Source organism: Mesoplodon bidens (assembly GCF_964165515.1).
Source record: "Mesoplodon bidens genome assembly, chromosome: 15".
Taxonomy (NCBI): domain Eukaryota; kingdom Metazoa; phylum Chordata; class Mammalia; order Artiodactyla; family Ziphiidae; genus Mesoplodon; species Mesoplodon bidens.
Window position 1 is genome coordinate 7,586,149 of NC_138171.1, and position 13,744 is coordinate 7,599,892.

The window sequence follows — 13,744 nt, forward strand, 5'->3', positions numbered from 1 at the left end:
CCAATACACTCATATTGCTCCTGAGTCTTTGGATGGTCCCTTGCCTGTTTGCCAATCCTCTGTGCCAAAGGACAAGCTAACAAAAATCCAACTAGCTCTTCAGCCATAACTGACTAATTTGACAATTTTGTTGGCTGATGAGAGTACTGTGTTCTCATCTACATCATGAAGGCAGCATGGTATACTTTATAAAAGCATGTTTTCAGAGCCAGACAGACCTAGGTTTAAATCCCAGCAGTGTCACTTTGGGTAAGTCACCTAATCTCTCTGAGCTGTAGGTATTTCATTAGTGAGGGATAATCGTTGCCTCATTATAGGGCCATTATAAAAATGAGAATATTATTGTATAGGGAGCCCATGACACACAGGAGCTCCTAACAAAAGTATTTTGCCCTATTTCTATCCTAAAAGGAGTTGTATCAATAAGAGTTAAATATTTTGAACAATTAATGTGGTGTTAGGAAATGAATTAGGTATCAGAAATGCTAAATCATCTTCGATGTCGTTTTGCAATGCAGGTATTCCCAACTTGATTTTACCACTGATGAAACTGAGGCTTAGGAAACTTAAGTAAATTGCCTATGAGGACATGCAGTGCAGTTATCAGAGCTCAATTAACACTCAGGTCTGTCTACCTAAAGTTCTAGAGACTCTCTAGTCAGGCTCTGTCTGCAGTTTCATTCAAATATTTGATACTGGGTTCTTTGACTTGCAAGAGGAAGGGAAGGAAATGGAAGAGAATGGAAGGAAATGGGTAGGGAGGGGTTGGAAGGGGAGGGGAGACGAAGGGAGGAGAGGGAACCTTGGGATAGAAGGAAGGGTCCCCAGTTACTCTATGCTGTGGTGCTACGGCTGGGTCCTTCAGTCCTCCTTTCACCGTGAAAACCCTGGCTCACGGAAGACAGAGGCAACCAGGAAGAAGCAAGCCAACCATGATGATGATGTACAGACACCGTCATCACCTTCCATCATCCAACCAACCACAAAGTATAACAAACAGCTGGTTCTCCTCTTCCTGAAGCACATTCCTGTTTCCACTTTCTTACCTGATACTGGGTATGAGACTGGACAGGTCAGGGTGGATGCTACAAAACCTCACACTTTGCACTCTCTCCTTTGTTTAGTGCTCATCTTGTCAGGTCTTTCACTGGCCTTTCCTGACAATGCAGGTGCTCACTGCTCTGTTCTTTTCTAGATTCATCCTTTACCACTTTTGTCTGTATCACCTCTTCTAGTGCACCAATACTTTTAATTTAGTAAATTTTTTTTGGTTGTTTCAAGCAGTCAAGTTTCACCCTCCTCCTCAACACTCTTGTAAGATTATCAGATTGAAGGACTATACTTTCCTTATTTTCTATTCTCAGTGGCTAGAGAGTGACAGAACATTCTGGGTATGCAGTTATATTCTTCTCAGGGAATTAAATTATAAAATTACAAAGCCCATTCTGACACTAGAAAAAATAAATTAATGTGCAGAGCAATGGCTAGAAGACAGTGACATATTTTGAAATCTTAGTCACACTATTCATGACTAATAAGATTATATTTGCTATTATTTTGGTGTAAATATTGGAGACTGCTCCTTTCAGTATTGGTGATTGGCATCTAGCACACTTCAGGAAATCAATTAAAATGTAGTCATTATTGATATATAATCACCTCATGGAATATAGGGTGCACTTATTTAATCTACTGCATTTATTCACATATTTTTTCAATAAAAATATTAGGTATCTATATGCCAAGATATACACAGATAAAGGCAGTAGAGTCCCTGCCCTCAATTACTCATGGTAGATGGCGTGAAGACAGACACATAACTGAAAATAAACAAGGATGTTTCACGCTTTGACCACTCTGGATAACGGGAAATTTACTGTTTCACAACTTTGACATAACCATAATATGTATGCCTTTCAGATATATTAACTTAAGAGAATGCATTTTTCTCATGTTGTTTGACTCCAAATCAGTTCCATTTCTTCAGTAATGCCAGGGAAAAAGAAAGCATTATTGTCAATGTTTTATTAAAGGCACCAACATTGCTGTTTTTCATTACACAGAGCACTTGGGGGTACCTGGAGGAGGAATGCCCACAAAGAGAAGTCAATTCTTTTCTCTGTTCTACTGATCTGCAAGGGAAATAATTCCAAAGATATGCTGGTTGGGGAGAGAAATTGAACTTCCTGGGTTAGCTTTATAATAGTATTTCTAAACAGAGCCATCTACATAAGCACCGATACCCATGATGGATTGGTTCTCATTTCCATGAGGAAGTACAATTTCTCTGAGAGTGAGAATACGGTCTGGAAATCAACTCCGAGAGCAAAACAGTCTTTAGAGGTTGTAACCTGATTGTCAGACACTCTTGCCTCCTTGAACAAAAATCACATTTCATCCAGCACAGACTGCTATTATTACTCCTATTTCTATTGAAACTTCATTTTGTAACTTGAAGTTTTGTATAAATTGGCAAACAATTAGAAAGAGTTTGACTTTTTTTAAAATACATACACCAACAAAGATATTATTAACATTCGATCACCATGAATGTATATACATTATGTTTACAAAATTTAATGTATTTCTACAGTTTTGAATAAATCTCAAAATAAATTAACAGAATATTATAATAGCATCATAAAACAGCATATATCAGGAACTATGATAGCCTATTAGGAAACTTGCACATAACACCTTAGGACATAGCTACGGGAGATTTTACTTAGCTTGTTCCTCTAAGCCCACATGCAAGCAGTGAGCTACATAAGACAACATTTGATAAGGGAAGTAGAGAAAACCGATAAATGGCTCCTTTTACTGTTACCCTGGCACTGCTGGTGGGGCCACACATTGGTACAACCCTTCTGGAAAACCACGTGGCATTGTCTGCTAAAACTGAAAAGGCATATAACTTACAGTCAGACATAAACTTGTAGACCAAAGGACTGGCCCAAGAGCGTTTATACTACAGCGTTTATAATAGCAAACAAATAGACCCAATCAAGTGGCTTTCAACTTGAGACTAGATATTTTACCAAAAAACAAAACCAAAAAATCTTCTTACAATGAAATTAATGACCTAAAGGCCTAGAGGATGGGTCAGCAAACTTTTTCTTAAAGAGCCAAGAAGTAAACATGTTAGACTTCACAGGCTATGAAGCAAAATTGAGGATACTATGTAGAGACTTGTATAGCTATTATGTTTATGTAATTATTTAAAATATCACCATTTAAAATGAGGAAAAAAAACCATTTTTAATTAGCTGACTGTAAAAAAATAAATAACATACAATAAAATATAAAATAAAATAATGAAACAAAATATAAATAGTGAGCTAGGTTTGGCTCCTGGGCGATTGTTTGCTGACCCCTGGCCCAGACGTCACATCAATATAGGTGAATCTGAAATATGCAATGTTGAGTAGTGGGAAAAAGTAGTTGAAGATTACACATAATTCCACTTATAGAAATTCCAAAAGGCTGCAAAACTAAGTCATATGTTGCTTAGGACTATAAGCGTGTAGTATAACTACAAAGAAAAAAAGAGTGATGAATCACAATTTTCACCGTAGTCACGGCTTGTCCGTGGGGAGGAAGATGAATGGAACTGTGAGCAGCACAGGATGTGGGAAGGGTGGGTATTGGCAAAACTCTATTTCTGAAGCCAGAGGATGAACATAGGTGTTTATATTTTTCCTCATATCTTACATGTGATATAAATATACTTTTGTACATATTAAATAATTAATAACAACTTAAAATGAAGATTAAATGTCATTTTATGAATATTATACTAATTTTAAGTGACAAAGGAAATAAAACAACTGGATCACAAATCAGAGACATCGCATCCAACAACTTATATAAAGAAGACTTACTAAAATAAATCTGGGTGGCAGGGAAAAACATCTGCTTCACCTCGTGTTTGAAACTTTGCCCTAAAATTTCCAAATGAGGAAAATAAATCCCTTACCTGTGCCCACACTCACATGGCTGAATCACCAAGGCAACTGAGCTGCATAAACCTCTTGGTCTGCTTTTGTGCTTCTTTGCTCCAATGAGAACTTTGAAACTGTCTGAATATCAAGTTCTGGCAACACTTCCACAGGTGAAGAAATAACATAAACAGAAGAGAGTGCCTCCCTTGGTCCACAGAATGGCATCTGTGATGATTTCAATCAGGGCTCGCATTAACTTAAAGAGGCCACTGCACCTGTATCATACCTTTATCTCTGCTCTCTGACATTTGTTCATAAATAGTGGCACCAACAGTCAGGACAGGCTTTGTGGTTCAGGGGAAGGGGAGGTGACAGCCTGGGACAGTTCACTTGATCAATGTCACTACTGGTGTCAAGAGATGGTCATTACTGCTCGGCAGACTTATTGCCTGGGTCAAAGCAAATTACTTTCCCTTCCTCTAGCCCTGGCTTCCGAGGTTTTTAATCTTTCTCCTATGCTTTGTCTTCTTTCTTGCTTGTGTTCAGGCTATAGGCAACAGCAAAACTCTTTTTTTTTTGGATCGAGGGGGTGGGTCAGTTAGCATGATAATTGACATATTAGAAACTGTGAGTTTATGAAGCACGAGTACAAGTACAATTGTTGAATTCAACAACAATCAAAATTCATAAAACCAAAAACACCCTCTTCTATACAATCACATCTCCATAATTTGCAGCAACTTCCTTACTGGTTATTTACCTACAATGATCATGCCTGTTTCCGTCACCTCCATTCAAATCATAATTATTCATACTAATTACACGTATTTTTCCATCATGTTTTTTTTTCATTTATTTGTTTTAAATTCATCTACTTCAGCTCTATTGGGTCTTCAATAGCAAGTTTCCAACATACAGTGACTCTACCTGGTAATGATTTTTCCACCACAGGAATCATTCCATAAATGCCCTTTCACAAAGATGCAGGTATCTGATGTCTGATGTGCTCTACAACTTTCTGAATAAACCAAGCTTTTCCATAAATATATGACATTGTGGGGCATGGTGCTGAAAGGACACTGGTTAAGAGGGAAGTCACACCTTATGTACAGAGAACAGCTACTGCTCCACCCCGGTGGTGGGCTCAGAGATGCCACATCTTACTCTTCGAGGAGAAGGAAGAGATTTATATTTTTAAGTAAAATTTCCTATTTTTAAGAACATCAGGAGGGTTCAACAAAGCATACGAGTTAGCCAAACTTAGCTAAAGGTAGCTGTTCTTCAACTTCTGCCATGTTATTTATCTGTTTCTATACTTTTCTTGAGCCATTCTGTAACTTTTTATTTTAAACATCTTTATTGCAGTATAATTGCTTTACAATGGTGTGTTAGTTTCTGCTTTATAACAACATTCTGTAACTCTTGAATTCACTCCCTGACCCCTTCTACACTTGAAATCCATACTCAAGCCCTGCTCAGAGGTCACCTCCCAGTCATTTCCTCTGCAATATTTCTAAAGTGCAGCACGCTTTGCTTTCAGTATGTATCTTCTCAATACTTCCTTAACAGTTATGTGCCCATCTGCCTGTACCCTTCCTCCGCTAGATGGCTCAGCCCTGGGGGTCAGGCATTATTTACCTCCTTAGCTCCATGAAGCTAGCTCTGTACTGTGCACATTAGAAGCCACTCGTGTCCAGCACGTAGCTATGGGGCTCCCAACTATGGACCAGGCACTGTTATCGGTGCTGCTGCAGCAGAGAGCAGATCAAAGTCCATGAGCTCATGAAACTCACATTCAAGTAATGGAGAGAAAAAAAGTCAAGGAAGTAGCAAATTAAAAGAGAAGACAGGACTCCTAACCTAGTTCATACAAACCAGAAATTGTCTTCAAAGTTTTTCATTTTTGGTACACATGGGCAATGTTCAGAAAGAGAATCTGTAATCATACTCTCAAAGGGATCCATGACCTCCAATAAACAGAAGCAAACACCTAACAGCAATATTGTTCTAAACAAACAGTAAGATGCCTGTTCCCTCACTTCCCTTCAATCTTCTTTCACATTAAGCAGTCCTTATAACTAGCTACTTCTTAGTAGTAAGAACTTGAACTTACATAACTTATTTGCAGTTTTCAAAGCACATTTCCTTACATGACTTATTCTTGCTCCTGTAAAAATGCTGTGAAAGAGTTATTACCATCACAGGGCTTTGCAGATGGGAAATAGAGGTTCAGAGACATTAAGTGTCTTCCTCAGCATCATGTGGCTTGTCTGGCACTAAACCGACTCCTAACTCCTGACCCAGCATCTCACCACACCATTGCATGACCTCAAATTGTCTTTGTGACAGACCTAAACCACTTCCCATCCCACGTGTGTCTCTTCATATGGGAATCGTTGCTGATGAAAGACATAACCTCAATACAATAAATTTCTCTAATCAACCCTTATTTGTGTCCTCCAATGTCTAATTCTTATTCACTATATTTTCCCCCCATAGGCTCAATTATCTGAATTATTATTTACTTTTTTTAACCTCAAAAGTAACTTTTAAAAATATTAGAAGGAAGCACTTTAGATAACCCAGAAAGCTTTTTAAAAATTGTATAATTTCCAGGACACAATCCAGATCTATTAAACTGTGGTGCCTGGCAGACAGTTCCTGAGAATCTGTATTTCAAGTAGTTTTTGAAAATGATGGTAGTGCAGCCATCTCAAGGACTGGCCTTTGAGAAACAGTGCTTGAATCATTTATTCATATGCTCCACCCTTTTCCCCAAATCCCAGGCACCTCAAACAGAATCCTACTCTAATGAGGTTCTGAGCAAACTTCTGTATTTATGATTAAAATACTTATCTTAAAAGAAATAAGCATTATATATATATATGTATATATGTATATGAAATGCATATATATATATATCAGTGAGACATTTTGCTTTAGTGAGACAAAGGTGGTTCTGGACATTATGATACTTAATGCAAAACAACTTACACAAAAAAGTGAATTTTGAGAGGTGAATGACATGAAAGAATAGTTGCCTGAGTAACATTTTTCTCTTTAGGAGGTAAAGGAGTGGGGGTAAATCTCATCAGATAGTAAAACAGAGGAGGAAAAATGTCTCCTCCACTTTCCTGGTCCTCTACGAGGGAGAAAGCAGTAGGTGTGAAAGGCCACGTGGAGGGAAGATTGTTCTTTCATTGTTCAGAGGCTCAGTGATGTTGGACAGATGCCAAGATACAACTCTCACTATGGTCACTGACACACAAGCTAACTACACGAACATTTTCATTACGTGGATGAGAAGCAACCCTTGAACAAATCAGGTTTGAACTGTGTGGGTCCACCTATATGTGGATATTTTTTTCAACAGTAAATACGACAGTACTACACGATCAGAGGTTGGTTGAATCCATGAATGTGGAACCAGGGATACACAGGAACCAGGGATGAGGAGGGCCAACTATAAATTACACACAGATTTCTGACTGTGCAGAGGGTCGTTGCTTCTCACCCCTATGTTGTTCAAGGGTCAACTGTATATACATATATGCCCCCCCACCAATTCTCCTTTAGCTATGCTTCTTTGAATCAATCTGCTCTTCTCTTTCCTAATAGGCGACTTTCAGGAAAGATGGCCATGATAACCCCAAGCACACACGCTTATACCTCATGATGCAAGAGCTACAGAGATTTACCTCTCAAATTCCAGTTTGTAATGCTCTGGATAAAGACAGATTGGCCTGGCCCGGGTCACTTCCCTAGAAAGATGTGATCCTATGATTGCCTAGCCTGTAGGTCACTGACCAACCCCTGTGGGCTTCACCAGGACGGTATGGAGTGAGGAAGGAGTTTGCATAAGGAAAGGATACAGAAAAGATAAAAACAAGAGACGGTAACAATAAGGTTCTTTTCTACATCACCCAGTTAAGAATACCTAATTTATATTAAAGACTGATAGCAACAGATATTGATAGAAACAGAAAGTTAATGGATACATGACTTAAATTGCCCTTGTATTTGTACCTTTTAAATTCATAGTATAAACAGCATCAGAAAGTTGATGTATATATACTAAAGACTTGTGTATAATAATGACGTTGTTTTAAGAGGAGCTAGATGCAACCAGCAGCAGGGAAGAGCCGGTTGCATTGTTTTCAGTGCTTAGAGAAAGATGCCCGGAGAAGATGGAGGCTACTAGCGTAATCAAATTCACCTGAAGGAGATAGTTCTCATGGATTTATGAACGCATTCATTCACTGGATGCACATGACAGATGGCATTAACAGCAGTGGCAGGACTTAATTTGTTACTTTTAGTCTATGGATCATTCACAAACTTGAGAACTTTAACCAGTATGAACAATATGTTTATATTTAGAGTGGCAGCAAAAATCAGGCAAACTTTATGGATCCACACTATGAAGAGAGGGCAGAGCTTCACAGGCTATGGACAACGGCTTCTACCGTGTTGTCATTTTCACTCTATTTCAAGGCAGTCATTTACTCTAGTTTGGCCTGCCTTTTACATCCTCTTACTGACTTATGTCTGGATCAGGGTTTACAATGTCCCAATTTGTTTTCTGGTTTTTCTTAGGGAAAAAAAAAAAAAAACTACATTGTGGAGTGACCTACTTTTATCAGCCCGTATTTATCCCCATGTAGAATTATTCCTCCTAGAAAAGGTCTGAGGAAGATGGAATAATTCCCTAAATGATAAAACCATGCATCCTTTTTCTCTGACAATACCCATAGAGCAGAGGTGTGGAGAAGTTACTGCCCGGAGGAGCCAAGAGATAAGGTCAGACGCTGGCATTTATTCATGAAAATAGTAGCAAGGTGGTTCGGATTTATTATTTTTTAAGGTCCCTTGGAAATGCATGACAATGCTCTTAACAAGCATTCTGCATAAGAATGTCAGCACAACACTGGACAGGAAACCAGGGCTTCTGTCTCAGAAGGTGTTTGGAGAAGTCTATAAAGCTAATGGCTTAAGTGCAAATCATCATTGTATGAGAAGCTGCTGGCGCTGCTTAAGGAAACTCAAGTCCAGGAGAGAAGAGTCTCCTATTCAAAGAACACTTTCCCTTCTCTTTTTATTATAAATATACACACAGGCACTTGAGAGCAAGGGATAATCTATGGAGTTTTACCATGCTAAAAGAGTAGCTTTCCAACTGGAAATATTCTGTGAAAGGCACGGACATTTTAATGTGAATTTGTTCTCATGCAAAAGAATAACTGTCCTACGTACTTCACTTTTTTTTTTTTTTGGTGTGTGTTTGTGTAAAACTTTCTGATGAATATTTTTTAAAACATGAACTTTGGGAATTTAACCATAATTAGACCTTGTATGTGTCTTTTAGGTCTTGTTCATATTTGGGGAATGTACTGAGTAATGTATATCACATTTTTGAGAAACTCAGCTTCAAACAACCCATAAATGTTGAGCCATTAAAAAAAAATCATGGAACCTGGGGAAAAGGACAAGAAGGACTAAATGTTAATGACTTGGAGAAAGAAAAGATAAAAACTCCTGACTTTTGGGTAACTGGAAAGCAATTTTCAAAAAACAGTCCCATCTTCATGAAGGCTAACAAAGTACCAGATCAACTTAAAATAATTTCAATATAAAGTATATTCAGGAATAACATGAAGCAGTGTTATCATGCTGGGAAATTCAAAAATATCACCTGCCAAAAGTAAGGAATCATCCTGTACTTCCTGACATTATTATGCTGTTTATTTGCTGGACTTTAAACTCAAAAATGAGAGAAAAAAAAGGTAATTTTCTGAACTGATGAATATTAACAATCAAAAGCTCTGAACAAGGCTCTGTTGGAATCTCAGGCATTTTTAACAAAAGCAAAAATATGATGAAAGTCTAAATGGCACTGGCAGTTAGAGATAAGCAAATGTAATTGTTAAGTCCCAAAGTGAAGAAATGGATTTGGTTGGTCTCTTAAAAGGAAACACAAAGGTTTAGAGCAATATTACCAAAGTGCAGGATCTGTTGCAAAACAAAACCCAGAAAAACCTTCTTAATCTTTCTTAGTGGACATGCTTTTATTTCTTTTTATCTTGGGTATATTAATTTATAAAGGCACCCTCCTTAAAAAGCAGGCATCACCATGGAGACGATGCATGGAAACTGTTTTTATCAGAGTCACCAAGACTTTGCTGTTCTGTCAATTTAGAATTCTGTTGTTTGCTGGCAGACACATATGTGTGTATGTCCAAGTCTAGTGTTTTTAGATAGAGAGAGACATCCCCAGATTTTATTCCTGTTGACACTTCATTCTAGAGTCTAAAAGTCCACAGGCAGCCTTTACCACCAGGCTTGCTTGTTTTATAGAATTTGGGAGTTTGTCAAGGTGGATTAAAATAATGGCGCCTCCATTTGGCATGTTTAAATAGATCAATAGTTGGCAAATTCAGGGTCTATGGAATCCAGGTAGATGTACACATTAGCACTGTGAGTCTGGTGGGGACTATGAAGACCTGTAACTCTATGTTCTGTAGACAGAAGGCAGTCCCTGATCATTGCAGTAATATGTGGCCTTGCTGTAATGTGTCTCTCAGGATCGTAAGAACTAATTCTTTAGGATAAGTGAAAACAATCAGAACGTATATATATATGGAATTTTCTCAGTCTTCCTTGCTGATAATCAATTCAAACTTTTAAACAGTTGTCACAACCCCAGGATGGATTTTGGAATTTCAGGTTGGTGTGCAACCCCCAACCAATCAAGCTCCCATCTCCTCAAAGAAGGAAGGAGAACATCACGCTTAGTCTATGGAAAGTAAATCCCGCTCCACTGCTGGTTGGCAATTGGGCTGAAGACCTTATCAAAATAAAACAAAGAAACGCAAGCAATGCAGGTTGTCTTTTAGGCCAAATTCTAGTAAACTTTTTCACAAATTCACAGTATTGAATTTTGTTTCATTCATTCTTTTCCCAACTATTTATGGGGACCCAGACACTGTTGAGGAACTACTTGTTTGTTTGTAGTTAATGGGGGATCTCATTTCATGTTTGCCAGCAGATGGAAATGATGTAACTGGACTGAAAACAAAACTACGACTTTGCTCAGCAGACGCTGAAAGGCCACATACTTATTAAGTGAGAAGCACAGCGCTCCCCTGCAGACAGATCTCCTGGAGTACCCCACTCTCTAGGATGCTGTTTGATTCCACTGCTGAGGTTTCTTGTGGTGAGAGGCCTAAAGCTTAGATCTCGGAGGATCTTTTGCATCCTCTAGTCCTTCTCCTCAGTCTCCCTATTGTTCCATGGTGGGTTAAATCATTTTTGTCAAGATAATTGAAGTTTGTAGAGTTGGATGCACCAATTTCAGGTGAAAGGGACACATTTATTTTCCCACATAAAGCAGGCAGATCAATTTTCCCCAACTGCAGTCTGCTAATAAAATATTTTCTCTCTTCACTAAATGCAGGTAAATACTCATACTTCCTCACCAGGAAAAGGTTTAACCCTTCATCCTACTTAAGTCTGGAAATGAGGCCGGTGAAAATAGAAGGGAGATGTAAAATTGATAAAAGTTCCAAAGAAGATGGCTTTCTTCAAAAATTAATTTAACCTAAGCCTGAGCTTTCCAATTTCTCCTGCCTTCCTTCACTTTCCTTCTGTCCCCTTTTCAGGCCTAAAGCATTTTTTATTAGAGGTGACAGAAGGGAAGTGGAAGTTTTTACCCAGAAGAGAGAGGAACAGCTACTGAACACAGAAGAAGGCATTTTGGTTTTGTGGCAACTGGGGCCTCTGACCCAGGCTGCACCGCCTTCACGGTATTGGTTTAGAGATGTTAGGTTCTCCCATATTTGTGTGAAATATGTGGAATGAAGTTCACTGCCTACGAAGAACACACTGAAGAAAAAGACACTAGGTAGTCATCAATTCACTTGCCTTACTCTTTATATTTATTAAGTAGAGACTATACGTTAACACTGAGAGAAAGAAGCATGAACCCAGACATAGGCAGACATTGTGAAACATCCAGATATTTCAGACCTGGAAGGCACATGGGAGACTGTCTAGTCACCCTCATTTTAGAGACAAGGAGATGAAGGTCCAAAAGACCAAGGGTCACATTGCAAGCTAATAATAGAACTTGCAATGATATCCAGATTTTCAAAATTCCCAATTTGTAAAACCTGTACTTCAGTTAAGTACAGAATGGGAAGAAAATGATAATAACAATAGAAATGTTTCCCATGTGCTCTGCTCGCGGCACCATGCTAAAGGCCATGTGCCCTTATCTCTTCTCATGTTCACGAGGTACTGTTGTTATCCCATTCTCACAGTTGAGAAAGCTGATCTTCGGTGGGTTAAATTAATTGCCAGGACTCCACACAGTTCCTTATTACTCTTGAGATGAGAGTCTTCACTAGCTAATAGGACATACTGGCCTGGGTCCATTCTTTAGATACAGAAGTATGTAAAAGATTGATGGCAGTTCAAATACCTTTAAACCCACCCAATTCAGGATGAATTGACATATTTTTAAAATGCTATTACTTAATATTATATGGCAATGGTTGACAAGTATAGCAAAGTTACTTAAATATTTTAAAAAATTATTTAACTTCTCATTTTTCTTCCTAGATGAAATCAAATGATTTTTAAAGGTCATATTTATATCCAAAAAAAGTGAAAGTAAAAGCTTTTTTGCAATATTGATACAGTCTAATTTTCAACAAAATGGCATGAGCCCTTCTCCTAAGTCTGATGGGAAGTTTACACCATCCTCAACATGTCAGTGTGGCACAGAATAGATGACATATTACAAAGGGTGTGTTTGTCCACACTCTCCTTATGCCATACAAAATCTTTTATTTTTCCACCCAAAGCCATGTCAGTTGACACTTCTCTTCCTACCAAGAATCTTCTCCTTCTACATTTTTCTCTCCCCCAAGTTTCTGAGTTTCCAAATTCCTATCTCCCCTCTCCACTAAAGAGAACATTCAAAATTCCATCTACTTTAATATGCAGAGTTATTTGCAAGTGACAAAACACCCAAACCAAATTAATCTAAGCAAAAAATGGAATAGATTGCATCACGTGACCAACAAGTTCCAGGACAGAGCTGGTTTCAAACAGAACTGAGTGCAAAGGTTCAAGCAGTGACTAGGACAAGCTCTCCTTCTCCATGGCCTGGTTCTTGCTCCTCTGTGTTGGTTCCATATTTAGACTCCATGTGGTAGACAGCAATGTCAGTCCCTATAGTTTTATGTTCAAGTACAGTGGGAAAGAAAGAATGCCTTTTCTAATAGCCGTATAAGAAACCTAAACATTTTTTTAAATTGGACTGACCATGGCCAACTCGAACCACCATGCTGGCCATGGCTTAAGCCAGGGTCAGTGCTTCAGCCCTAGGGAGGCAACATAAAGAACCCAGAAATGAATAGTCAAGGGGAACCCCAAACAAAATTTGGGGATATTGTCAGAAAAAATGAGGGATTGTTCTACAGAGGCAAACAGCAACAGACTACTATATGCTTTTTGTATAAATTTGTGCCATGTTAGAGTAACCTCAGAATCAGGCTCATTTTCCTAACTAACGTGTCCACTGAGGTATTTTTTCCCCAACAGAAAGAAATTCTCCCTATAGTAAGTGGACTTCTGAATTACTTTTAGCCTAACCTTCAACTCAAACTTCAGTTAGCTCTTAAAAATTAATTTCTTTCCTCCCATTATATTGAGAAACTTTCTAAAGTAATATAGAAGGATTTATTTCTATGATTCTTTAATGTTCAAGTACATGGACAAACTGAATGAAAGCAGGCCAA